This window comes from Rhinatrema bivittatum, chromosome 8, assembly GCF_901001135.1.
Source record: "Rhinatrema bivittatum chromosome 8, aRhiBiv1.1, whole genome shotgun sequence".
Taxonomy (NCBI): Eukaryota; Metazoa; Chordata; class Amphibia; order Gymnophiona; family Rhinatrematidae; genus Rhinatrema; species Rhinatrema bivittatum.
The window spans coordinates 138,715,532-138,740,387 of NC_042622.1; the positions used below are offsets into that span (position 1 = coordinate 138,715,532).

The 24,856-nt window shown below is 41.9% G+C and overlaps 1 protein-coding gene across 1 annotated transcript in view; it reads right to left on the reverse strand.

Annotated features, from left to right (window-relative positions):
• EXD3 (exonuclease 3'-5' domain containing 3) overlaps nt 1–24,856 on the reverse strand; it is a 999,700-nt gene that overhangs the window by 437,120 nt on the left and 537,724 nt on the right.

Below are 24,856 nucleotides of genomic sequence, written 5' to 3' on the forward strand. Positions count from 1 at the left end.
TGTAGAACTAGGGGTCGTAATATGAAGTTCCAAGGGTACATTCAGGAACAACATCAGGAAATATTCCTTCAAGGCAAAAGTAGTGAAAGCATAGGATGCCCTCCCGGTAGAGGTAATTAAGACTAGAACTGTAATGGAATTCAGAAGAGCTTGGGATAAACACAAAGGATGGAAATGAAGATAAGGGGCAGTTATTACACTTAACGGAATAAAGCAACATTACTACTCTTAACAGAATAAAAATAAATAAATTAAAAGAATAAATAAATAAATAAATAAATAAATAAAGCTTGCTGGGCAGACTGGATGGACCACTTACGTATTCTGCTGTCATTTACTATGTTATTTGAATTCCAGCCATATTCTCAGATATCTTAAAAAAAAGAATACTAAAGGAAATCAATGCTAAAGGGTCTTACCCAATAGCCATTCATCTCCATAACTCCCATCCTCAAAATTCTGACAAATAGCTGAGTGCTGCAGGACAGTGTTGCCCAAATAGTGTGGCATGCTACACCGGTGCGCCTTTAGACCGGTTCAGGGTGTGCCATGGAAAAATCACCACTGCCAGAATCAGATCAGCACCCGGGCTCTGCTCTCAGCACCTCACATCAACAAGAGACAATGGTGTTGACTTGTAAACACATAGGAGCTCCTTTCTTTTTTTTTTTTAATTATTTCTTTATTGAAGCATCTTTAAATAACATAAGGTAGATGTAATTCCTGCAAGTACCACATTCACAAGAGTAGTTTAACTGAACATAGTCTGCTTCACATTTTTTTACATATAATCTCACAGTCAACAGCTCTCCACATTCATACTCATCAATCCAAGCACATACATCCTTTATAACTATCAGCTTAAAGTCCAGAAGTCAGATTCTCAGTAGGTCTGTGACGTAAAGCTAAATTAATGCCCTCAGACGAGTCCACAACTGAAAGTAACATTTCTGCTAAAGAGCTATGACCAAATAAATTGTGTTTTCTCAGTTTTTCCTTTTTTGCACATTTCAACATTTCTTTTTTTCCAATCAGTTATGTTCGGTATTTCGTCATTATGCCAACAGGTCAAAATAGGTTTGGCTTTTTTTTTTTTGCTATGGATAAAGTAAAATGTTCAAGCAAAATTAGGCATTTAAAGCTCAGTGACATCCTATCACAGCTCAATGAATGAGTCCATTATACTGGAATCCCACTTGGGGACAAGTCTGGGGTTTTTGATGATTCTAATGGGCCATGGTTCACATCACTTCAGGCCTCAGGTCACTTAGGTACCAGGATGGGTATGACAAATTGGTCTCTGCCCTACAAGCCACACCCAGGAACCCTAGGCTAGGAGCAAAGCCTGGCAACAACCAGAAGTGCAAAGGTGGCAAGACAATGGCCTGGAGATGCTAGAAGAATGAATGGAAGGAATGAAAGTCACTCAGCATCAGTGGTGCACGTTGCAAGAACCTAGGAGGGGCTCCATTTGGAGAAAAAAGATATCCACATCTTCCAACCCTAGTGATGTCAGCAGCAGTGCACATGAGGTCAGAAAGCCAAATATCAGAAGGGCACCACAAATAGTGGAAAGTGTGCAACCGGAGGAGCAAAAGGGTCCTTGGCAGGATCAAAGGTGGGAAGCAAGAAAAGGAGACAAAAAAGGCTAAGAAGTAAAAGGACTGCTGGGGAAGAACATATATGGAGGAGGAGAGTGCTTAAGAGCACCGATGCATCTGGGGGCATGGAGTTCAAGCAGGGGGTCCTTCAAATAAGTAGAGGCTTTCACTACAGGGTCCTCAGGTAATCTCAGCAGTTCAAATTCGGACATTGAGTCCGAAGAGAGGAGGGTAGTGTGTGGTCACTTCCATGACTAATCTCATATACTTACAGGACAACGTTTTTTTCCCCAGGAGAAACAATATTAAAAAACACAAATATGTGCATATATTTGTGCTGCTGGAAGGTTTGCAAACTGTTGGTTCAGGCCAGAAGGTAAAAAGAAAACTGAAGAAAGAGGGTGCCCAGGAATACTAACGATTGATTAGAGAATTACTCAGGATTGCTAATGTGGTGGGCAAACAACCTGAAACAGTATTCTGTTCTGCTCAGTTTTGCATATATCATTCTGAGGGTGCATGAGGACTATGGCCCTTGGTCATGGCTACTGGCTAAACTACAATGAAAAATTAAGAAAAATAATGAAGGAGAATAGACACGTCCTGGGGTAAGCAGTACATTGAGATCTGGCTTAGGGAGATAAAACGTAAACAGGAAGGAGCACGCTAACCAAATGTGGTCTCTTCAGTCCCTGGGTGGCCCTGTGTAAACAAATGGTACTGCACATTCCCAGGCAACAAGTAGTGCTTCCCTGATTGTCATTTAAAATCCACCTACGTCATGGGGTAAATTTTCAAAAGCACGCTTAACTGCAAAATTACACATGTACAATTAAGCCTGCAAAGAAGTTGATTTTCAAACATAGGGTATCCCTTTAAACTGAATTTGAAAATTGGGTTGTTATACAACTGAATATACATGAATATATTTATGCAATAAAAGCAAAAGTGTAAAGTTTGGCATATTAGCTAATCACCCAGCCTCCAAATACATTAAAAAATGGGAGATGGCAAAACCGTTGCCCAGGTGACATGACCCAGCAATATAGGATGGGACCCCTTTGCCAATGTGGATGGAAAGCATGGCCAATAAAGCTGCCAGGATACAGGAGGGTTTCCTCATGGGGTTCTGTATGCCATATGCCTCCTATTGGCAAAGGATGCTACCTCAGCCCTCTGGCTCACTGAGATGGTGCAAGAGAAGTGGAATTACAGCTGGACTGGGTGGATGGCCCTTTCCCCATTAAGCCCTTCCTAGATATGATGGTATTGCCACTCACCATAGTACTGAGAAAGGAACTGGGCATAATTTGTACCCACAAGGGTACTTTGTGAATGATTTTCTGCCCCAGCATGAATGTTCTGTTCAATCTACATCATTTGACAATGGTTTTGTGCTGATACAGAGCTGTGATCCTAATGCCTTAATGACAAAGGCAGATATACAGGTTGCCTTTCAGCTATTTCTGGTTCGCATGACAGCTTTCCAGTACTGGGTTTAAAATTTCAGGGGGAATACTGCTTTGGCAAACGTATGCCATTCTTTCAGAGCAGGTGCAGCTACCAGCACAGCAGAGTGTGGTCTGTCAATACCCTACATTAAGGGAGTTGACCAATGACATTCTACAGGTGGGATAGGTTGGCAAGGATGAATGTTAACTCATCTTTGCATTTGCCCTCACACATGTTCTAGCCTCAGCAGCACAAGAAGATTGCGTGGATTGTTGGTCACTCATTTGTTGCATAGGCTTAAAAGCAGCCCACCAAGAGCCCCATATCCAAAAACATTGTTGCGCAGATAACTGTCTAATAGGGGTGTGCATTCGGATTGACCGCATTAGTGAAACGCAACTCATTTTTTTTTTTTACTTAAAAAATTGATTCGACATAAACGATCGGATTTCCCACATATCGAACATAGATATGTTCGATATGTGGGAAATCGCGATTGTTGAGCCAAAATAAAAATATAAACCCCCTCACCCTCCTTAATCCCCCCCCCCAGACTTACCACAACTCCCTGGTGATGGAGCGGAGTGAGGACGCCATTTCTGCAATCCTTGGCGAGAAGCATGTGACGTCGGCGGCACGTCGAGTGACGCCGGCGTCACGTGATTCCCGGCTCGTTCGCGCCGGACGGCTCGTTCGGCCCAAAAAGAACTTTTGGCCAGCTTGGGGGGGTCAGGAGGCCCCCCCAAGCTGGCCAAAAGTTCTTTTTGGGCCGAACGAGCCGTCCGGCGCGAACTTGCCGGGAATCACGTGACGCCGCGTCACTCGACGTGCCACCGACGTCACATGCTTCTCGCCAAGGATTGCAGAAATGACGTCCTCACTCCTCGCTCGATCACCAGGGAGTTGTGGTAAGTCTGGGGGGGGGATTAAGGAGGGTGAGGGGGTTTAAATTTTTTTTTTGCACATATGTACATATACCCAACTCATTGGATTTTTTTTATGTCCATATTGGCCGCAAGTGGGACCCCCTTTCGGACATAAAAAATATGAACATAAAATTTTGCTCTGCACATCCCTACTGTCTAACTTTATCCGGCTATCTTTATTCAGATATTCAGCAAACTTATCCAGATAAGTGTTCCGATAAAGATATGGATAAAGTTACCTGATAACTTTTAGGCCAGCTGCTTGGGTGGACTGTCTGCACAAATTTATCCAGATAGTGCTAAACATGGCACTATCTGGCTAAATATGTTAGCATGCTCTTGAATGCATCCAACCTTGCCCCCTTTTTGTCCAGGTAATTTTTTACACACTAAAATAAGTGACCAGGTCACAAGCGGGATATTTTTAAAGGGCCAGAGATATGTGGGTATAAAACAATTTTACCTGCATAAATCTTTTGAATATGGGCTTCCAAGAGACCATCTGGATAGCAACTCAACATGGTGGCAAAAGAATTGCAGATCAATTAGTTGAATGAGATGGGAGCAGCCAATTTCCCTTTAATGAGACAGTGAGTCACATGCTGATCCCCCAGACCTCCTTGTCATTCATTACATGGTAACAATTTGGGTTGCTTCTCCTTCATCCAACTGATCAGAAGGATGCAGAATGACAGCTTTACCTTGTGGCGGTTGTTCCCAGATTTATTTATTTATTTGTTTGTTTTTCTATACCGAGGTTCAATTAGACATATCACACCAGTTTACAGAGTAACAGAGGATTCTATAAGAAATCAGGCTTCTTATTTTACATTGAAATTTCATAACATATGTAACAATATAACTTGTGGAATAAAAGTGGACAGCAATAAATTATGAAAGAGATATAAAACGACAGATGGCATTAGTGTTCAAAAAACTTTGGAACATGGGATTAAATAAAGTTAACAAACTTAGAAACACAGAAAATGATGGCAGAAAAGGTCACAATTGCTCATCTTGTCTGCCCAGCAAGCTCACATCCTATATGATTCACAGACTGTCGGGGTCTGGGCCTTGTAGATTACTTGTTTGAGTTGTGTCATGGTTAAGGGCAATATATGTCGCATCTGTTAGGTCACCCCCTTTGATAATTTGTATACCTGTACTTCCTCTTGTGCTATTTGATTTACACTGGTACGTCACCCCTGGGTTGGCTTGTTTTTCCAGACTCCTCCCCTTTTTTCCCCCCAGACTATATAGTTCATGTTTTAGTTTTCAGACAGACCTTTGATTCTTGAGCTATGGTGGAACACATATGAGGTACGAAAAGCTAATTGTTGACTGCCCTGGTCTATTTATTAAGCATTAGGTCTTCTTGCCTTACATGGGCAAAGACATTTTTAACACTACTCTATAGGAAGCCAATCAGGATGTGCTGGGGGTGGTTTATGGGACAGGATTGCAGCTTGGTAAGTGGAGTCAGGGGGGCAAATGCTAGTACTGCTCCCTTATCTGTGGCAGGATGCCAAAGTCAATGGTGCAGTATGTGCTGCTGGAAAGCAATGGGTCTCACCCCACAGGGCCGCAACACCTAAGGAAGGGGGTAGCCGGAGGGTCTACCCATTCTGGGTTCACTGTGTGGGGAAAGCAATAAGGTGGCAGTGGTAGTGATAGCAGGGTCATGTCATTACTAGCTGGCTCAGCAAGCCAATGGCGGTATGGCATGCTCTCTGGAAAGCCACAGGATGGACGAGCTGGTTGAGGGGGGCAGGCCTAAAGCAGATGGCCGAGACAGTTCCATGGTAGGCAGGAAGGAGGAATAATCTAGCTAATCCCAGAAATTGCATCATAAGGTTGGGTTTGCCTGCAATACAACTGGAGGTTTTATTGCTAACACTGCAACAAAGCTGTGGTCTTGCCTACTAAAACAGTGGTCTTTGTAATCATGGACATGGGTGTGGATTGGGGGAGGGGGGGGGGAATGTCCCAGTTGCTTATATTAGGGTTTTCTTTTAGCACAGCAGTAGGCTGTAGACCAGTCCTAGTATTCTAGCAGGAGGGAGATAAACTGTTAAGTGATAGGAGATTAACTATCCAAATGTAAATGAATTCATTGCGATGTAACTGATAGGAGGTTCTGACATTCCAGTAACTGGTTTAGTACAGGGTGGAGTCAGGCCAGAGAGTCAGCTCAAAGACAAAAGAATTTATAACCTGTATTCATGGCATCCTCAGCAAAAAGGCAATTAACAATGGAAGAACCTGTCGCCTTTCTTCCCTTACAATGTCACATTATTGCTTTTGGAATGTCTCTACCCCCCTGGTCCCCAACACCGATCCTCTTTCTTTTCTTTAACAATTCCTCTCTTTGGTTGTTCACCCAGAACCTCCCCCCCCCCCCTTTTCAGTCTTCACTGCCCACCCTCACCTAGTCATATACAGATCCCAAAACCATCCTGCCCAACTTTCTTTCTTTCTCCTGCTCTGGCGATAGGCCAATAGACGCACTGGGGCTCTTCCCACCCATGTCCCCTCTGATTACAGCATTAGAATGCCAAGCGGCTGACCTCCCCAGAAGAACTAGCTATTCATGCTGTGCTGCTCCATGCAAAGCTGTAACATCTTGTCTCTTATTTTAATCTCTTTCTCTTGAGAGAAGAAAAGATCAAAGGCACCACAGAGACTGAAGCTTTTAGAAGGGGCTGCTTTTCCCTTAGCATGGGAACAGAAGCTGACAAGGCAGGCTGCACACCACACTGAGCTGGGGTAGAAGGTGGCAGATTTTTCTTCTTGCAAAATATTTTCTGAGATCCCCTTTACAATCCAAGAAATCACCCCCAACCACCTCAGCTTCCAGGTAGGTTGACCAGCTAGGCCTTGCTTCCTGAAGGATAACTTCTCCTTTTTGATTGAAATAATATTTTTCTTTACTACTACTCTGCCCAGCCACATGACTCAATTTCTTCAGTAAATTTCAATGTTAGCCCCGTACCACTTACCCTCAAAAGACAGCCACTGTAACCCTGGGGCATTTTGCATATAGTCAGCGATTCCAAAAAGAAAGATTTGGATTTAAAAATAAAGGCAATTCACAATATTAAATCTACTCAAGATTATTTATTATGCAATGAAGCAAGAGGCTGGGGCACACAATTGCTGGAAAAAAAAGGGTCTAGACAAGTCTATCAGACAGAGGGGCCTATTTAGTAAACATTTTCTCCCATTTTGTGTCTATGGGAAAAATGGTTATTAAATAGGGGCCAAAGAGTGCTAAGTTAAGGAAGGAATGGGTCCAAAGATAAATGAAAAAAAGAATATAAAAAAAGCATATTAGGATGGTCATTATCATGCTAGAACAAGATTAAAAAAAATTCCCAATAAAAATAGAAAGCTTGTTCTTCAAAACAGTAGTTAGCTGGCTAGGCCCTACTTACCTGGCTCAGTGGTGAAGCTGAATATCTGGCTAGAATCTGCGGGCGTCACTTAGCTGGATAAGTAGCTGGATATGTCTGAGATGGGGAATGGGCCTAACGGGGAGGAGTTGAGTTAGCCGGATAAGTTATATGGATAACTCCAATATTCAAAGTTAACCGAATAACTTATCTGGCTAATGTTGGTTGGGCTGTCCTAAAGTTAGCACGAGAAACTTATCCAGCTAACTTTAAGATAACTGGGTATATTCAACTGTGCTGCCACGCTGCTGAATATCTCAGCTAAGTTAGCCGGATAAGTGTATCTGGCTAGCTTGCCAAGCCCCACTGTGGCTGAATATAAACCCTACAATTTTTACCCGCATGAGGTATTTTTAATATCTCATGTAGTTTCCCCAGAAAGAGAGAATCCTGAAAAGAAACTATGCAGTTTGGGCATCCTAACAATGCCTATGAAGAGAGCAATATGAAGTGAAGATATTAAAAAATGTTCAAGATCTAAAAACATGAGTGAGGTAAAAAGAAAAACTGAGGACAGAGAGAACCGGTGCACCGTATTGGCCAACACTCCTTTCATAGACCACACCTGAGGCAAAGGAAATTCTTAGAGGAGTGAATTTTCACAGCCTTACTTGGGAGTTGTGCATGTAAAATTGGCATATACTTGCATAAATAGCCTCTGTGTACAGGAAGTGAATTTTTAGAAAGGCAGGAGTACACATGTACTGTTGCTGCCACAAGAAAAAGTATGCATATACAAAGAAGTGTTTTTAAGGATGCTCCAAGACATGGATCGAAGTATGTATACACATGTATTTTATAGAGTACATATACATCATCAAACATACAATCATGCTTTTACACCTGTTAATCAAGTTGTGAATATTAAATCTAAATTCTCTTTTTCTGCAGTTTTTAGGTGAGGGGTATGGAGCAAGTGGTAGAGCATATGGTTCAGCTGGTATAGGTCTCAGTGAACTGGTTCTCAGAATTATGTTCACAAGTATTTTCACAAGTGAAAATTATCCCTCATAAGTGTATCTCAGAAAGACAAGACATACGGGGAAGGAAAGCTTTCTGCTTGTTTTGTCTGTCCTTTGATTGCAGTAGCAGGCTCAACACATCACTTTGAAGCCTATGTACTCTTTTATTTAAACTGCTTTTAATCCACTCATAGCAGACCAATCCGTATGGAGTAGAGTACACCGTACTAACAGTATTCTTCCATTTTATATTTATGGGAAAAGTGCTTCGTATACAGAGCCCAAAGCTTACACAACAGCACAGTTATGTGCAAGGAAATGAAAACTGGCCAATCATTCAGTTGTAACTTCTAGCAGTAATTAGATGGGAACTCAGGATTATTCAGGTTGGGTACTGAATCAGTGCATGACCCCTTGCCTCCTCATTCAGATTCTGTGAGCACACTCAGATTCTCTGTTCCCTTCAGTTGCAATCTGAGTCCAACACTGAATTTACTACAGATAAAGATCAGACAAAATGTGCAAGCAATGGGGTAGATTTTATAAATTTATGCGCGTGCGAACAAACGTACGCTGGATTTTATAAGATACGCGCATAGCCGCGCGTATCTTATAAAATCCGGGGTCGGCGCGCGCAACGGGGTGCACATTTGTGCAACCTGCGCGTGCCGAGCCCGGCGCGCTGCTGTTCCCTCCAAGGCCGCTCCGAAATCAGAGCGGCCTCGGAGGGAACTTTCCTTCCACCTCCCCTCACCGTCCCCTCCCTTTCCCTACCTAACCGACCCCCCCGGCCCTATCTAAAACCCCCCTACCTTTGTTGGCAGATTTAGGCCTGCCAAAAGCAGGCCTAAATCTGCGTGCGCCAGCAGGCTGCTGGCGCGCCATCACGCGACCCGGGGGCTGGTCCGGAGGCCTCGATCACGCCCCCGGGCTGGCGCCATGCCTCCGACACGCCTCCCACCCCGTCCCGAAATTCGTGCCGCCCACCCAACACGCCCCCGACACGCCCCCTTTGTAAAGCCCCGGGACTTACGTGCGTCCCGGGGCTTGCGCTCACAGCCGAGCCTATGCAAAATAGGCTCGGCGCGCGCAGGGGGGATTTGGGGTAGGTTTTCGGGGGGGTACGCGCGTACCCCTTTGAAAATCTACCCCAATATGTTTTTTAAATTGGACTAACATACTATATTTGTGGAAATCATTTTTGGAAGAGTTTTACTGCCATCATCAAGTCAACGATTTGCACGCCTGTTAGTAGACTTTTGTTTCTATATATGGAGTAGGTTGACAAAGTGACATTGCTCCATTTATTATGTAAAGATGCATTATAGTTGTATTCATCAATTGAAAAAAATAATAATTTGGCAATGAACATAGGACTATGATGGCAGAAAAATACAAAATTAGCCCATTTCCAATACTCGTCTATCCAAAGTGGAAGTATGCAAATTCCCATGTTCAACTCAACACCAGCTCCCCACTCCCCACTCCCCAGCTCCCATATCTTTTATCTGAGATTTCAACACTTTTCCTACCCTCCATATCAAACCAAACATGTCTAGAATCTGTTAAATTACTGGTCTCTACCATCCCACTAGTAGACCATTTTAGGCCTCGTCATCTTCCTCTATGATTCTTACTATACCAACAATAAATTCAACAGCTTGGTCCCTTTCTATTACCAAGTTTTTCACACACCTACCAAAACTAGCAAACCCATTGTTCAAAAAAAAAATCCAGCCTCCATTGAAGTTTAGACTTCAACTATGGTTAATCCATGCAGGCCACTCTAGTGCTATCCTGGAAGCCCGATTCAGTCATACCGCTGCTATTAAAGTAGCAACCACTGCTTTGTGCAGATTACCCCTTGGCTAACCTCATGACGTGTGGTGCCACTAGGTCTTGCTTCCTGTGAAGAAGTCCGTAAGAACCTCCCTCAAACCACCTTAAAGGACAGGTAGCTGGTTCGGTCCTTCTTAAGGATCAAACCCTGCAAGGGATTCTGGTCCAGGGGAGTTCCCTTTAGCCAGGGGTTAAGTTGGCAGAGCAGAGAGAGCTTGGGAAGCAAAGAGAGCTATCAATTGCAAGGACGTCCCCTAACTAAAGGCTTGTGCATACCTGAACAAAGGTGAGCTATACTGTTTTGTTGTAATTTCTGAAGTAAAAGCTTGCTGCCGATTTGTTTGAGTTAAATACAATGCTAATAACTGAAGTGACAGCCAGAATCTACTTGGTGTTTCCTCTGGCTGTTATCAAGCCATTCACTGCTTGTGCTACCACATATGGTGTCATGAATGGGATTTTATTTCTCTAAAACCTGTTACAGATAAGAGCCCAAAGTCTTCAGAGGAAAGTGAAGAGCTGATTGTGGGTACCCTGCCTAAAGAAATAGGTTGGGGAAAAAAAAGTAGAAGGTGCTGCTAGAAGGGAAGAGCACAGAAGTTTTAAGTATAGGCAGAGGCCTGAAGCCACAAGAAAAGAAAAAAGAAACTCTGCAGAGGGTTTCTTTCCTGGGGCCCAGTTGCAACCCTTGTTCGCACCCAAGCCAAAGGGGCTATCACCGCCTGATCAGTTAGGAGTCAAGGAGGGAGAAAGGGCCGGACAGGCCTGCAGGTTTTTTTGTTTTGCTTCCCGCGCTCCTATCCCCTGAGAAGAATGTAACTTGAGCTGGCACAAGAGCAACAGAATGGAGCAGGTGATCCAGGTCCTTACCACCAGCCAGCAGCAATTATAGACTGCACTGCAAACACAAATTAAATAACAGCAGCTGGTACAGCAGCAAGTGATACAGCAGCACACAGTATTACTTCAGAAAGCAGAGGCCGTGCAAGCTGCTCTGAACAGGATACTGCAGGCAACCTCAATGCCTCACATCCTTTTTAAAATGAAGGCTGGTGAAGACCCGGACTTCCTGAAAAACTTCAAAAGAATGGCTTGGCTGTCAGCTTGGCCAAAACAAATTGGACAACCTAACTAGCAAACTTGCTCACGGGCAGAAGTCAAGTGGCTTTCCAAGCAGCCAATCCAGATGTAGAAGTCAAGGCCGCTATCCTGGAGAGAGCTGATTATACCTCAAAAACATACCAGCAGCATTTCTAGCGGGGTGCCCTGCAGCTCGGGGAGAGCCCCCCCAAATTTCTTTCATTGCTTAAAGGATGCCAGCTGGAAATGGTTGCAGCCGGAAGCAAAAACTGGACTAGAAGTATCCCTACAGGTGCTTCTGGAGCAGTTACTGACAGTCTTGAATGCCCCATGTGGAACTGGGTCTGCCATCACACAGGCCTCACACATTGGAAAGAGCCCTAGAAGTGGCGGAAGCCAAGTCCAGGTTAATGTGAATCGGTTATTTACTCGTTCAGATAATAGGACCAGGGAGCACTCCATGAAGTTAGCAACTAGCTCATTTAAAACTAATCGAAGAAAATTCTTTTTTACTCAGCGCATAGTTAAGCTCTAGGACTTATTGCCAGAGGATTTGGTTAAGGCAGTTAGTGTAACTGGGTTTAAGAAAGGTTTGGATAAATTCCTAGAGGAAAAATCCATAAACTGCTATTAATTAATAATCAATAGTAGCTTGAGATCTATTTAATGTTTGGGTACTTGCCAGGTACTTGTGACTTGGACTGGCCACTGTTAGAAACAGGATACTGGGCTTGATGGACCCTTGGCCTGACCCAGTATTGCGTATATTATGTTATGTTATTCTTATTATTATTATGCACAAGAAAAAAAGCTGACTCAAGAAATTTCTACTACTCAAAATTGTCCAACTTCCCGAGAGGGCCCTGGACTAGTAGTAGCAGGATCCATGGAAAGAAAATTAACAGGAAAGAATTTCTCCTTCCATTTCATCCTGCCTCGCCAGTTCAGTTCAATTCAAACAGGTAGGAAGTACACAAGCCTAACTGTTTAGAACATATGACTTGCCATACTGGGTCAGACCATCAAGCCCAGTATCCTGTTTCTAACAGTGGCCAAATCAGGTCACAAGCACCTGGCAGGATCCCATGGGGTAGTTAGATTCCAAGATGCTTATTGCAAGAATAAGAAGTGGATTTCTGCAACTATCCCTTAATAATGGTTTATGGACTTTTCCTCCAGGAGCTTGTCCAAACCTATTTTAAACGCAGCTACACTAAAAGCTTTCACCATATCCTCTGGCAACAAATTCTAGAGCTTAATTATGCATTGAGTAAACAATTATTTCTCTTATTAGTTTTAAATGTATTACCTAGTAAGTAACTTAGTTGTGTGTCCTCTAATCTTTGTACTTTTCAAAAGAGTAAACAACTGATTAACGTTTAATCATTCCATTCCACTCATTATTTTATAAACCTCTATCATATCTTCCCTCAGCCTTCTCTTCTCCAAGTTGAAGAATCCTAATCTCTTTAGCCTTTCTTCATAGGGGAATTGTTTCATCCCCTTTATCATTTTGGTTTCCCTTCTCTGTACCTTTTCTAATTCTGCTATATCTTTTTAAAGATGTTGTGACCAAAACTGCACACAATACTCAAGAAGAGGTCGCACATGGAGCAATAGAAACAGGCATTATAGCATTCTCTGTTTTATTCTCCATTCCTTTCCTAATAATCCCTAGCATTCTACTTGATTTCTTGGCTGCTGCTGCTGCATACTGAGCAGAAGATTTCAACTTATTTTCAGTGATGACACCTAGATCCTTTTCCTGAGTGTTGATTCCCAGTGTGGAACCTTGTATTATGTAGCTATAATTTGGGTTACTCTTCCCTAAGTGCATCACTTTGCACTTGTCCATATTAAATTTCATTTGCATGCCCAGTCTCCCAGTTTTGCATGTCCTCTTTCAATTTCTTACAGTCCTTTTGTGATTTAACAACTTTGAATTATTTTGTGTCATCGGCGAATTTGATCACCTCACTTGTTCCCATTTCCAGATTGTTTATAAATATATTGAAAAGCACTGGCCCAAGTACAGATCCCTGAGGCACTCCAGTATTTACCTTACTCCACTGATAAAATTGACCATTTAATCCTACTCTCTTTCTCCTATCTTTTAACCTGCTTGTAATCCACAAAGGGACATTGCCTCTTATCCCATTACTTTTTAATTTTCTTAGTAGTCTCTCATCAGGGACTTTATCAAATGCCTTTATCCACATACTTATTAACCCCTTCAAAAAAAAAAAAAAAAAAGTAGCAGATTTGTGAAGCAAGACTTCCTTTAGGTAAACCCATGCTGGCTGTGTCCATTAGTCTATCTATATGTTCTGTGATTTTGTTCTTTAGAATATTTTCATGATTTTTCCTGGCACTGAAGTCAGGCTCATTGGTCTATAGTTTCCTGGATCGCCCTTAGAGCCCTATTTCGGGTTTACATTGGCCACCCTCTAATCTTCAGGTACAATGGACAATTTTAATGATAGGTTACAAATTACTAGGAATAGATCTGAAATTTCATTTTTTAGTTCTTTCAGAACTCTGGGGTATATACCATCTGTAAGGGCAATTTGCTACTTTTCAGTTTATTAATCTGACCTACTACATCTTCCAGGTTCACCATGATTTGGTTCAGTTCATTTGAATCATCACTCTTGAAAAATGTTACCGGGACAGGTATCTTTCCAAAGTGCCCCTTTAATCCCTCAATCATCTAACTGGCCAACTGATTCCCTCGCAGGCTTCTGCAGGTTGTACATTTACACACTTCCTGCTTCGGATATACTTTTAAAAGTATTTATTATGAGTTTTTGCCTCTACAGCCAGCTTCTTTTCACATTGTCTTTTAGCTTGTCTTATCAATGTTTAATATTTAACTTGCCAATGCTTATGCTTTTTCCTATTTTTTTCAAATGAATCCTTCTTCCAAGTTTTGAAGGAAGTTCTTTTGGCTAAAATAGCCTTTCACACCTCGCCTTTTAACCATGCTGGCAGTCGTTTGGCCTTCCTTCCACCTTTCTTAATGCATGGAATATATCTGAACTGCCCAACTAAGATGGTATTTTTAAAGAATGTCCATGCCTGTTGTATTCTCACTTGTCTTCTCCAGATTAGATTATTGCAACGCATTATTGCTTAGGCTCTTTACTGTACAGATTAGACAAATTCAAATAGAACAGAATACTGCCACTAAATTTATTTTCAGAAAATCTAGGTTTTATCATGTAACCTCCCTCTTGGTTGAGCTACATTGGCTTCCAGTGTCTTTATGCATCCAATTTAAGACTGGATTTCTAACTTTCAAAGACATGCACTGGGGCTCTCCCTTATCTTTCTTCTCTAATCTCCCCTTAATTGCCATAACATTCATTACATTCTTCTCAGCAAGAGCTTTTAGAAGTCCCTTCTGTCAAAGAAATACATTTTGAAAGGTCTAGGGAAATCTGTTTTCCATTCCTATCTCCTTGCCTAGGAAATTTGTTACTACTTAGTATTCATCTGGAGAACAATTGTTTGAAATTTAGAAAAGCATTTCTTTTAACAAGCTTATCCGCACCTTAATTTTGTGCCAGCTTAAACTTTGTCTCTCTATTATGTTTTATATTTGTATATATTTTGTTTATTGTCTTTTATATTTTTAGTTTTATTTATAGCTTTGTTTTATTTTTGTAATGTTTTTATATATCTGCTAGTGTTGTTAGTTATTCATATTAATTTGCTATGTGCATTGTTCTGTTTTACTAATGTAATAAGTTGTGATTCATCAAGAAACAACAAACCTATTCCATTTGAAGGCATAATTTCTTCTATTTGAATGCTTTCTAGATGAGTAGTATGTCCATAATATCTGTAGGTAAATGAGGATCCGTGATCCCTGAGTGTTCAACATCCAAGGTGTGAGGTTGAGGACTAAAGTGTTTGGAATATTACAATGTTCCCATCTTTCTTAATTTACAATGGAGGATCTATTCCCAGATATATGGGAGGACTGCTGAAAAGTTGTATGAGATATGCATACCAGATCTATCTGAGCTATGTCAGGTCTATGAGGATCAGCTGGGCACAGTCCTGAAGAACCTTTTGCACTATTCTGGAGATAAACAATAAAGATGCAAAAGCATACATGAGGCTTTGTCTCCAATTGAGGAGGAAAGTGTTCTAGTTTGTTATTGCTTGGCAGAATTGAGCAAAACTGATTTAGTTTTGTGTTCTATTGTGATGTGAATAGGTACACCGATGTTAGACCCCATAAACTGAATAGTTCGTCTAGCACTGATTGATGTAGAGATCACTTGTGTGATTGAAAAACTCTGCTGTATCGATCTGCCAGTGTGTTCGAGGTGCCCAGCAGATAAATGGCCTGTAAAATAGTTTGATTTGTTTCCACCTAATTCTAGATTTTTGGGGCTTCCTGGCAAAAAGGCCATAATCCCTTTCCTCCTTGCTTGTTGACACAAAACATGCCAACTTGATTGTCAGTTTGAATCAAGATACGCTTTCCTTGGAGGAGATACAGAAACATTGATAAAACATGTCTGACTGCTCTAAACTCTAGTAGACTAATTTGACAATGATTCTTTTGAAGAAACCAAATGCCCTGGTCTCTTGAATAGTCCTGGTGTGTACTCTACACCCTTTGGTGGATATGTCCATCATAAATATCACTTGACAGGGAAGCAAGAGAAAAGGAGGTCCTTCCAGGAGAATTCAAGGGCGTAGTAACCACTGAAACTCCCATTTCATTGTCGCTGTTCGTGTACTGGAGATTTTAGCAGTTGAGTCAGCTGATTCCACTGGATTTGTAGACCACACTGGAGGTAACAGAAATGAAAGCAAGTTAGTGGTACCACATGGATGACTGCTGTCATATGACCAAGAACTATGAGGAGCCTCCTGGCTGCTGAGCATGGAGAGGACAGTAGCTTGCAGATAAGCGATGTCATGGTGTTTGCTCGATCGAAAAGCAGGAATGCTTTATCTTCCGGTGAGTCTGGTCAACTTGTTGAAGTTGACCAGAAAACCTAAGCAGTACAGAAAAGATACAGTATCATCGTGCACAGGGAGCAAATCATTTCCTCTCATAAATTCGCTATGATAAGCCAATAATCCAGATACGGGATGACTTGTATTCCTTGATGACAGATGAGCCGCCACTACTGCAAGGCACTTTGTAAAGACCCATGAGGCTAACAGGCCAAAGGGGTGTACTTTGTACTAGCAATGGGAAGAATCCATCTGGAAGCAGACCTAGTGCCACTGTGGATGGTGATGTGAGTTTGTGCATCCTCTCAAGTCCAGAATGGTCTGCAATCTCCCCGTTTTCTCGGGAATAAGTAAATATCAGAAATAGAACTCCTCATATGTTGAGACACTGGAATTGCCTCTATCACTTCCTGTTAGAGAAGCAATTGGACTTCCAGACAATACTGCAGGAGATTAGGAAGATCCAGATGGAACGCCAAACAATATGAAAAGGATGATGTACCAGATTGCATGATTTGGAGGACTAAGGGTCCTTGTGATATGATGCCACTCCTCCATAAAATGTTAGATTCTTCCCCCTACTGGGATAGCGGATAACAGATTTTTTAAAGGGATAAAAAGCATATTTTGTGGACAAAAAAATTCAGATATTTCCTGACATTTCCAGGGAGACTCAGAGAAGAAAAAAAGCAATTTCTATCTTAAATTCCCCTGAAAATATGAAGTTGTCCATCAGAAGAACAAGTTTGATTTGTAGAGCCCCTTCACCTGGAAACCTTTCTAGTGGATAAGATTTAAGAGTTTATGTTGAGCAGGTGGGTTTGCCTGGTCAATCATTATTAGTTGTTTTTTTGTTGTTTATGATTTTCTAAATTGTTTTTTCTTGTTCCCCTTTATTTTCCTTCATATATGAGGATTTGTGATATTTTTCTTCTTTTTGTATATTTTCATTATTGTGTATTTCCGAATATGTATCTTCACTTTGTTTTATCTCATGTATGGACATAAAGCTTGATGGTTATAAGAAAAAAAAAGGAATAAAAAACTATGCCCTAGTTTGAAGAGAGCTGTTATGTGGTTTTCAGCTGACGGCATTCTCTGTGTCAAGGCCTGGCCAGAAGTGGCTGCTGACACTGGGCCAAAAGGGACAGCAGTTGGTACTGTTGAAATGACTGGTAGGTCCACCTGTGAAAGTACAGTCATTTGTACAGGTAGAAGTGACATCTCGCCATGGAGGTCTGTTCAGGAGCCAACAAGAATGATTGCACTGCCTATTTTGGTCTTTTATCTGTGAGACTATCTCCTGGAGCTTTTTGCCAAAAAGATTGTCCTCCAAGCAGGGGAGGTCTGCCAGTTTCTCGTAAACATCCTTGCAGATGCTGCTTGCTTGAAGCCATGCCATGCATCTAGTTCCAATGGAGGTTGAAGAGGTACATGAAATAGAATCAAAAGATTCATATACTGAAGTAGGTGGCAGATCTGAGGATAGTAGTTGCCTTGTTCTGTAGCAGGTAGGAAAGGCTTCAGTATTTGAATGCAATCATGAATATACTGCACCATGTAGAATTGGTGGATAGATATGCAAACAGATACTATTGTATTTTGAAAAACTTTCTTGCCAAAGTTATCTAGAAGTTTGTGGTCTTTTCCTGAGGAAGACTTTGAGTGAATCCATGTCTTCTTCACCTTTTTCATAGCAGTCTCAACCACTACAGACTGGTGAGAAAGCTGGACGACACCAAATCCTGGTGATTGCTGGATTTCCTAACCATAGGACTGCTTGAAATGGGAGTTTCCCACATTCTCATCCTTTTGAACATTGAGGATGTTGTGAGCTGGAAGCTAGGGTTGCCAACTGGCTCCAGATTTTCAGGACAGGTTGATCCAGTCTTGGTTTTTACCCCATTGCATGCTGGGATTTTTTATTTCCATATTGCATTCACTAAAAAAAGCAAGACTATAAGTACCTGCATGCAGGTGAGTAAAAGCAGGACTGAATCAACCTGTCCTGAAAATCTGAAGCCAGTTGGCAACCCTACTGGAAGGGCTGCTGGTTCAGCTGGGGTATCCAGTATCTGAAAAAGGGAAGGAACTCAGAACGGGTGTCTTTGCTCTGCGATATACCTATCTATGCTCTGCGATATACCTATCTTTTCCACAAATTTAGAATAGGTGAGATCCTCTGGGAGCGAGGTGTGGGCTGAAGAATCTGGAAGTGGGTCAGAAGGTATGTTGGAAGAGTCTTCATCTGAGCCTAAAGGTATTGGCTCATTTATCCAGGACTTCAATGACAAAGAAGGCAAACTGGAAGGTGCTTCTAGTTGATTCCTAGGAGGTGTAGCCTGGTCTATCACTTCTGACCTAGTAGATTCCACTGTGATAGACGATGACCCCCCCCCCCCATAATCAAGAGTTCTAATGATGGATTCACCCCTATAGACAAGATAGGAATTCCAGTCTGTATCACCACAGCAATAGTCGAAAGGAGAGGCTGTAACGTTTCTTCCATCTCCTTGGAAACAGCAAGGTAGGCGATCCAGTAGAACCGAAGGAAGACAACAAAAGGGATGCCACAAAGAAGCCTTTTTCAATTCTTTATTAGAGGAGACGTAAAAAACTGCCCAAAAGGGATGCCACAAAGCAGTTTTTTACGTCTCCTCCAATAAAGAATTGAAAAAGGCTTCTTTGTGGCATCCCTTTGGGCAGTTTTTTACGTCTCCTCCAATAAAGAATTGAAAAAGGCTTCTTTGTGGCATCCCTTTTGTTGTCTTTCTTCCATCTCCTTGGTCAGAGAGGTAAAGAAAGGATTCACCAAATTTGCAATTTGATCAAGTAACTAAGGTGTCCTCTAGCTGGACATCCTCTTCTCAGACCAGGACAGGCTCCTGCATGAAAATGGGTAGTCTATTGGAGGTAAGTGGTACCTTAGAGGATTCTGGTTTTCCAGTTTCCAGGCAAAATCCTTCCACCACTAGTGTAGGCAGGGTGAGTGCCTTGGTTATTGGATGAGGCAGGGGCAACCTGACCCCTTCCTTCTGAAATCTAGGATGAGTTGTGCAGAGCTGTGTTGGCAAAGCACCTTAATAAACAGAAGCCTGTGGTGGATGCATCAGTAGCTTCAATGGGTTAGAATGCTTAGATGCTTTGGATGATGGTATGTGTCAATGTATCTTTGGAGACACAGATCGAGGAATCCTGTGAAGGATGCAGATATTTCATCAGTTGCAATGGAGCTGAACTATATGTCCTTGCACTGTGCATTGTGGGATCATATGATAGAGGATTCTGTGCACTGTGTGACTGAAGAATAAAGGCATTGGTATGCATTAAAACTTCTCGCTTCAATGGCATTGGAGGATAGAATACATAGGTGTATCAAATGTGTCGGAGTTCTGTGTGTTGAGTGCATTGATCCATCATGCAACAAGCACCTTGGCATGTCATGTGTTGAGCATATCAATGCACCATGTATCAAATGCATCATTGGAGGATGCATTGGACAAGTCGATATATCATGCAGTAGGAACACTGACGCTGCTTGCGTTGACTGGTGCCACATTGACGGTGCCAGTGCCAAATCACCTCACAGAGTGTTTGTACTTTTTCGACACAGTCTACGATGACTTCAATGAATGATGCCGTTTTGTCTTCAAAGTAGGGCAGCTGGTGGAACTCAACCCCATGGAGAGCGGCGGGTGTTTTAGAGGAACTCCTACTGAATTATTTTCTTGTTGAGGCAAATGCAGCAGCTGCATTGTGGGACAAGGATCTAATGCAACTCCGAATATATTTACACAGTTCCTCAATACGAAGTGCCCTAGAACACATAGGAACATCCATCCACAGGCATAACAGTTCTTCTGGTTGAATTACAGTCTGAGACATCAGTAACATAGCTCATAACCTTTGGTGCGGGACATAATTTTGCCATAGATACAGCTTTTAAACCTACTCACCATTGTTGACTTCTTCTGGCCGTACATGATAGAAGGTAGGGCCATGCTTCTGTGTTTTTTTTTCTTTTGGTAGCACTGAAAATTGCTTTTGTGGTGCTGCAGAAGCAGAATGAAGAAAAAACATCAAATGTAAGCAGTTTTAAGAAATTTTTGAGAAAAAATTTCAGGAGAAACCAATTTCACGGTCATGCTGTGCTTGGACAAAAATGATTAAGGAAATTCATGAGGCAACGCCTTCACGGGAACTTCTGCTCATACTCAGTAGAGCTCAAAGCTCTACTACTTGAGGAGATGAGCCTGTTTGGTGCCGCTGGATGACATCATCCACATCTGGTTAAATCAGCCTGCTTATCAATTGAAAAACGATCTTTTACAGTAATGTGTACACATTTTTACTTACATCTTATTACATTGGTGCCTTGGAGAGATAACATTATTATACAATAATTAACATGAGAAACTTTATCGCTGATCCTAACTTCAGTTAAACCCAACATTCATTACTTGTGCCATAGTGTTCTCCTGTCTGTAGATTTTTCTGTGTGAGGGCTCTTTGTACTTATGTTGAAAATATTTTGTGTTATGCATTCTTAGAAAGCAAGGACCTGGAAATGAAAGTGGAAACTTTTGATCAGTGGCGTAGCCATGGGTGGGCCTGGGTGGGCAGCTGCCCAGCCAATTTGGACCCAGGCCCACCCAACTGGAACCGGAAGTGGAGCACCGGACCTGCAAGGCCATTGCGGGATCCCATCTCTGCGCGACGAAGAGGAGGACCCCAGGGCCGGCATGCCATTCAGAGCATTTGCATAGCACACATGGGGAAGCGATCCTGCGGCCATATGGCCCACCGATCTTCCTATTTGGGGGAGGGGAGGGAGCAGAAGTGCCGCACACAGCTTCCGCTTCCTCCCCCCCCCCCCCCAAGCAGGAAAATCAGTAGGCCATATGGCCCAAAGATAGCAGGAGGCCGGTGGCAACAAGAGAGGCCAACTGATCTTCCTGCTTGGGAGGGGGAGAAAGCGGAAGCTGTGCGTGGGCTTGAATGTGTATGTGTGTGTGAGAACGGGAGCTTGAACGTATGTATGTGTGGGTGAGAATAGAAGCCTGGGTTTGTGTGTGGGTGAGAATGGAAGCTTGAATATGTAGGTGAGAATGGGAGCCTAGGTTTGTGTGTGGGTGAGAATGGGAGCTTGAATGTATGTATATATGGGTGAGAATGGGAGCTTGAATGTGTGTATATATGGATGAGAATGGGAGCTTGGGTTTGTGTATGGGTGAGAATGGAAGCTTGAATATGTGGGTAAGAATGGGTGCTTGAATGTGTGTATATGTGGGTGAGAATAGGACCTTAAATGTGTGTATGTGTGGGTGAGAATGGGAGCTTGAATATGTGTATGTGTGTGTGTGAATGGGAACTTGAATATGTGTATGTGTAGGTGAGAATAGGAGCATCGGTTTGTGGGCGAGAACGGGAGTCTGGGTTTGAGTGTGTGGGTGAGAATTGGTGGCTGGATGTACATCTGTGTGTGCATAAGAATGCAAGCTTGGGGAGGGGTGAGAAAGTGAGAGCTTGAATGTGTCTCTGCAGAGAATGTGAGCTTGAGTGTGTGAGGGAGTTTGTGAGTGAAAGTGTGTATGTGTGTGTGTGTGGAAGGGAAGAAGACAGTAGTAGAAGAAAGACACTGAAAAGGAATTAGGAAATGAGTGACAAGGGGAAAAAATAGGAAAAAGAGACCAGGACCAACTGTTTAGAAAAATACAAAGATCAGAGAACAAAGGTAAAAAGAAAATTATTTTGAGATGTTAGATATGCTATCTTTGGGAATGTGCATTTCTTATATTTTTGTATTTTGCTCTTTCTTCAGTATTCCACTGTTCAGAGACTTTAGTTTCTCAGGCTTTCTATTTTGGTTTTATCTGCATGTTTCTGTTTCTAATTTGTGGTCTCATTTCTATATTAGGTAAAGATCGATCTCTGTTTTGCCTGTGTGTGTGACTGAAATGCAATATTTCTGCTAGCGTGTAGCTTCTCTTAGTAGTAGTCTAGCTTGTTCTGTTATTCCCATAAGTGATGTATTAATGTTCTAGGGCCTGGTGTAGTATTTGCATTGCTGCTTTTTCATAAAGTTGCTGTTATTTGAATCCTGAGAGTCAGTGCAGTGACTGTATGGCAAGATTCTAGATGCCTCTTTCTTTGCAAGAGTTTGTGTTACTTCATAAAATAGCAGTGGAGTGTTATTTTTTGCTGAGGTGACACCAGAATTTGAAATTTTTTTTCATGTTAGTTGTAATGTGAATTGCCCTAGCTCTGCGCTGTACCTGTTCTGATGATTAATTATATTTTATTATATTTATGAAGATTTCTGGGTTTCTGCAAAGATGGTTCATGAAAGAATACATTAATTTTTGTTTTGTTACATGATTGGATCTGATTGTTTTCTAAACTTGTGCATTTTTAAACTGCAATAAATATAAAATAAATTCTGATTAATAAGGAATTTTTAATGCTGGTAAGTGCTTGAAATAATTGAGGTAAAATGGCTGTTGCAAATTACTTAGAAAGCCATTCTAGGGTGCAGAATATGGCATTATTTATCAATAAGAAAACAATTAGTAGGTCTCAGACCTGCATGCCTACAGCCCAACCATGTTAACCTTGTGCCCACCCAAAAAAATCAATTCTGGCTATGCCACTGCTTTTGATATGCTAGAAAATGAAAAAGCATCCTAACAGAGGTTAGTCTGAAGCTCCTCATTAACAAAATTCTGATCTACAGCTGCCCCTTGATTGCTGGCTGAAAGTGGAGCTGCTTTTTTTGCTGAAGGTTGACCTATTTGTCCCTTATTGGAAACCACAATGAAGCTGCCTATTGAGTGTTTGCGCCCATAAAAGAGAAAAGGGGAGAGGCAGTCTAGCAAGCAATACTATTTATTTATTTATCTATCATACACACACAAACTCAATATTTCTCAATAGTTTTTCTTCACTATGTTTAGACAGAGCAAAGCAGGACTCCACAGCTGAAAAAGATTACCTGGAAAGATAATATTCTTGCAACATACAGCAAACCAGGCCTGATGTTACAAAGTGCCATACAGCAGTTTTTAAGATCTTTTATTATTCTATCATTCACTGCACCTTAAACAGAGTCAATCCAGACCTGCTGCTTCAAATTTATATGCATTCCCTTCCAGACTTCTCACAATGTCTTGCTATTTTACTTTGTTTAATCTCTCTTTTTGTCTTCCACTTTTGCAACCAAACAGCCCTCAGGCACTTTAGTAAATCATCTACCCCCGTTTCTCAAGCATTTGCTATAAAATGAAAGTTCTAAAAATTATCCTAAGGGACAAGCACACTCGATACTGACCGCTGATTATTAGGTTAGTAATTGGGTTTGGACTTTTGGGTTAAGCTAGACTCCGTTTTTTAAAATGCATTGAACACCACTGTGGCAAAGGACACCCTTCAGTAATCCAGTCTGAGCAAGTCATAGATACAAAGAGACCTTGGATATCTTTAGGTACCTAATATACCTGAATGTATAACTCACCTTAAGCTATCAATGAAAAGGCAGGAGTTAAATCTAAATAAAAATGCTGTATGAGTCCGTAAGAATCTATGATAAAGTATCTCATTAGCAGCACTCTTCCCTATGAAATAGTAGATCCAATATCCCAGCATGGGTATTAAGGGCAATTCCAAATCAGTGCTGAACACTCTTCGCTGAGACAGTACAGACCCAATATCCCAGTGTAGTATTAGGGAGGCACTCCTCCCATCCAGACTGATTGATGCATAGTCCAGTATAGTATGTGTTAGCTGGTACTGTTCCTCTGAGACTGTAGAGACACTCTGCCTCAGCATGGTATTAAGGAAGCATTCTTCTGTTTGAGCCTATACTGACCCAGTGTCCATTAATTGCTTTTAATTGCATCAGTAGCATGGGATCTTCTTGGTGTTTGGGTAATTGCCAGATTCTTGTGGCCTGGCTTGGCCTCTGTTGGAAACAGGATGCTGGGCTTGATCGACCCTTGGTCTGACCCAGCATGGTAATTTCTTATGTTCTTATGGTCTTCGGAGTCTCTATTTTTCTGAGTGTGCTGACCTGCATAAGCCATTACCCCAGTCCCCCTTCTACTCTGTGGATTTAAACAGATAATAAAATAATAACTACTACCCAGGAAAAAGATCTAGGCATCATAGTGGATAATACTTTAAAATTGTCGGTTCAGTGTGCTGCAGCAGTCAAAAAAGCAAACAGAATGTTAGGAATTATTAGGAAGGGAATGGTTAATAAAACGGAGAAATGTTATAATGTCGCTGTATCGCTCCATGGTGAGACCGCTCCTCGAATACTGTGTACAATTCTGGTCGCCGCATCTCAAAAAAGATATAGTTGCAATGGAGAAGGTCCAGAGAAGGGCAACCAAAATGATAAAGTGGATGGAACACCTCCCCTATGAGGAAAGGCTGAAGAGGTTAGGGCTGATCAGCTTGGAGAAGAGACGGCTGAGGGGGGGATATGATAGAGGTCTTTAAGATCATGAGAAGTCTTGAACGAGTAGATGTGAATCGGTTATTTACACTTTCGGATTACAGAAGGA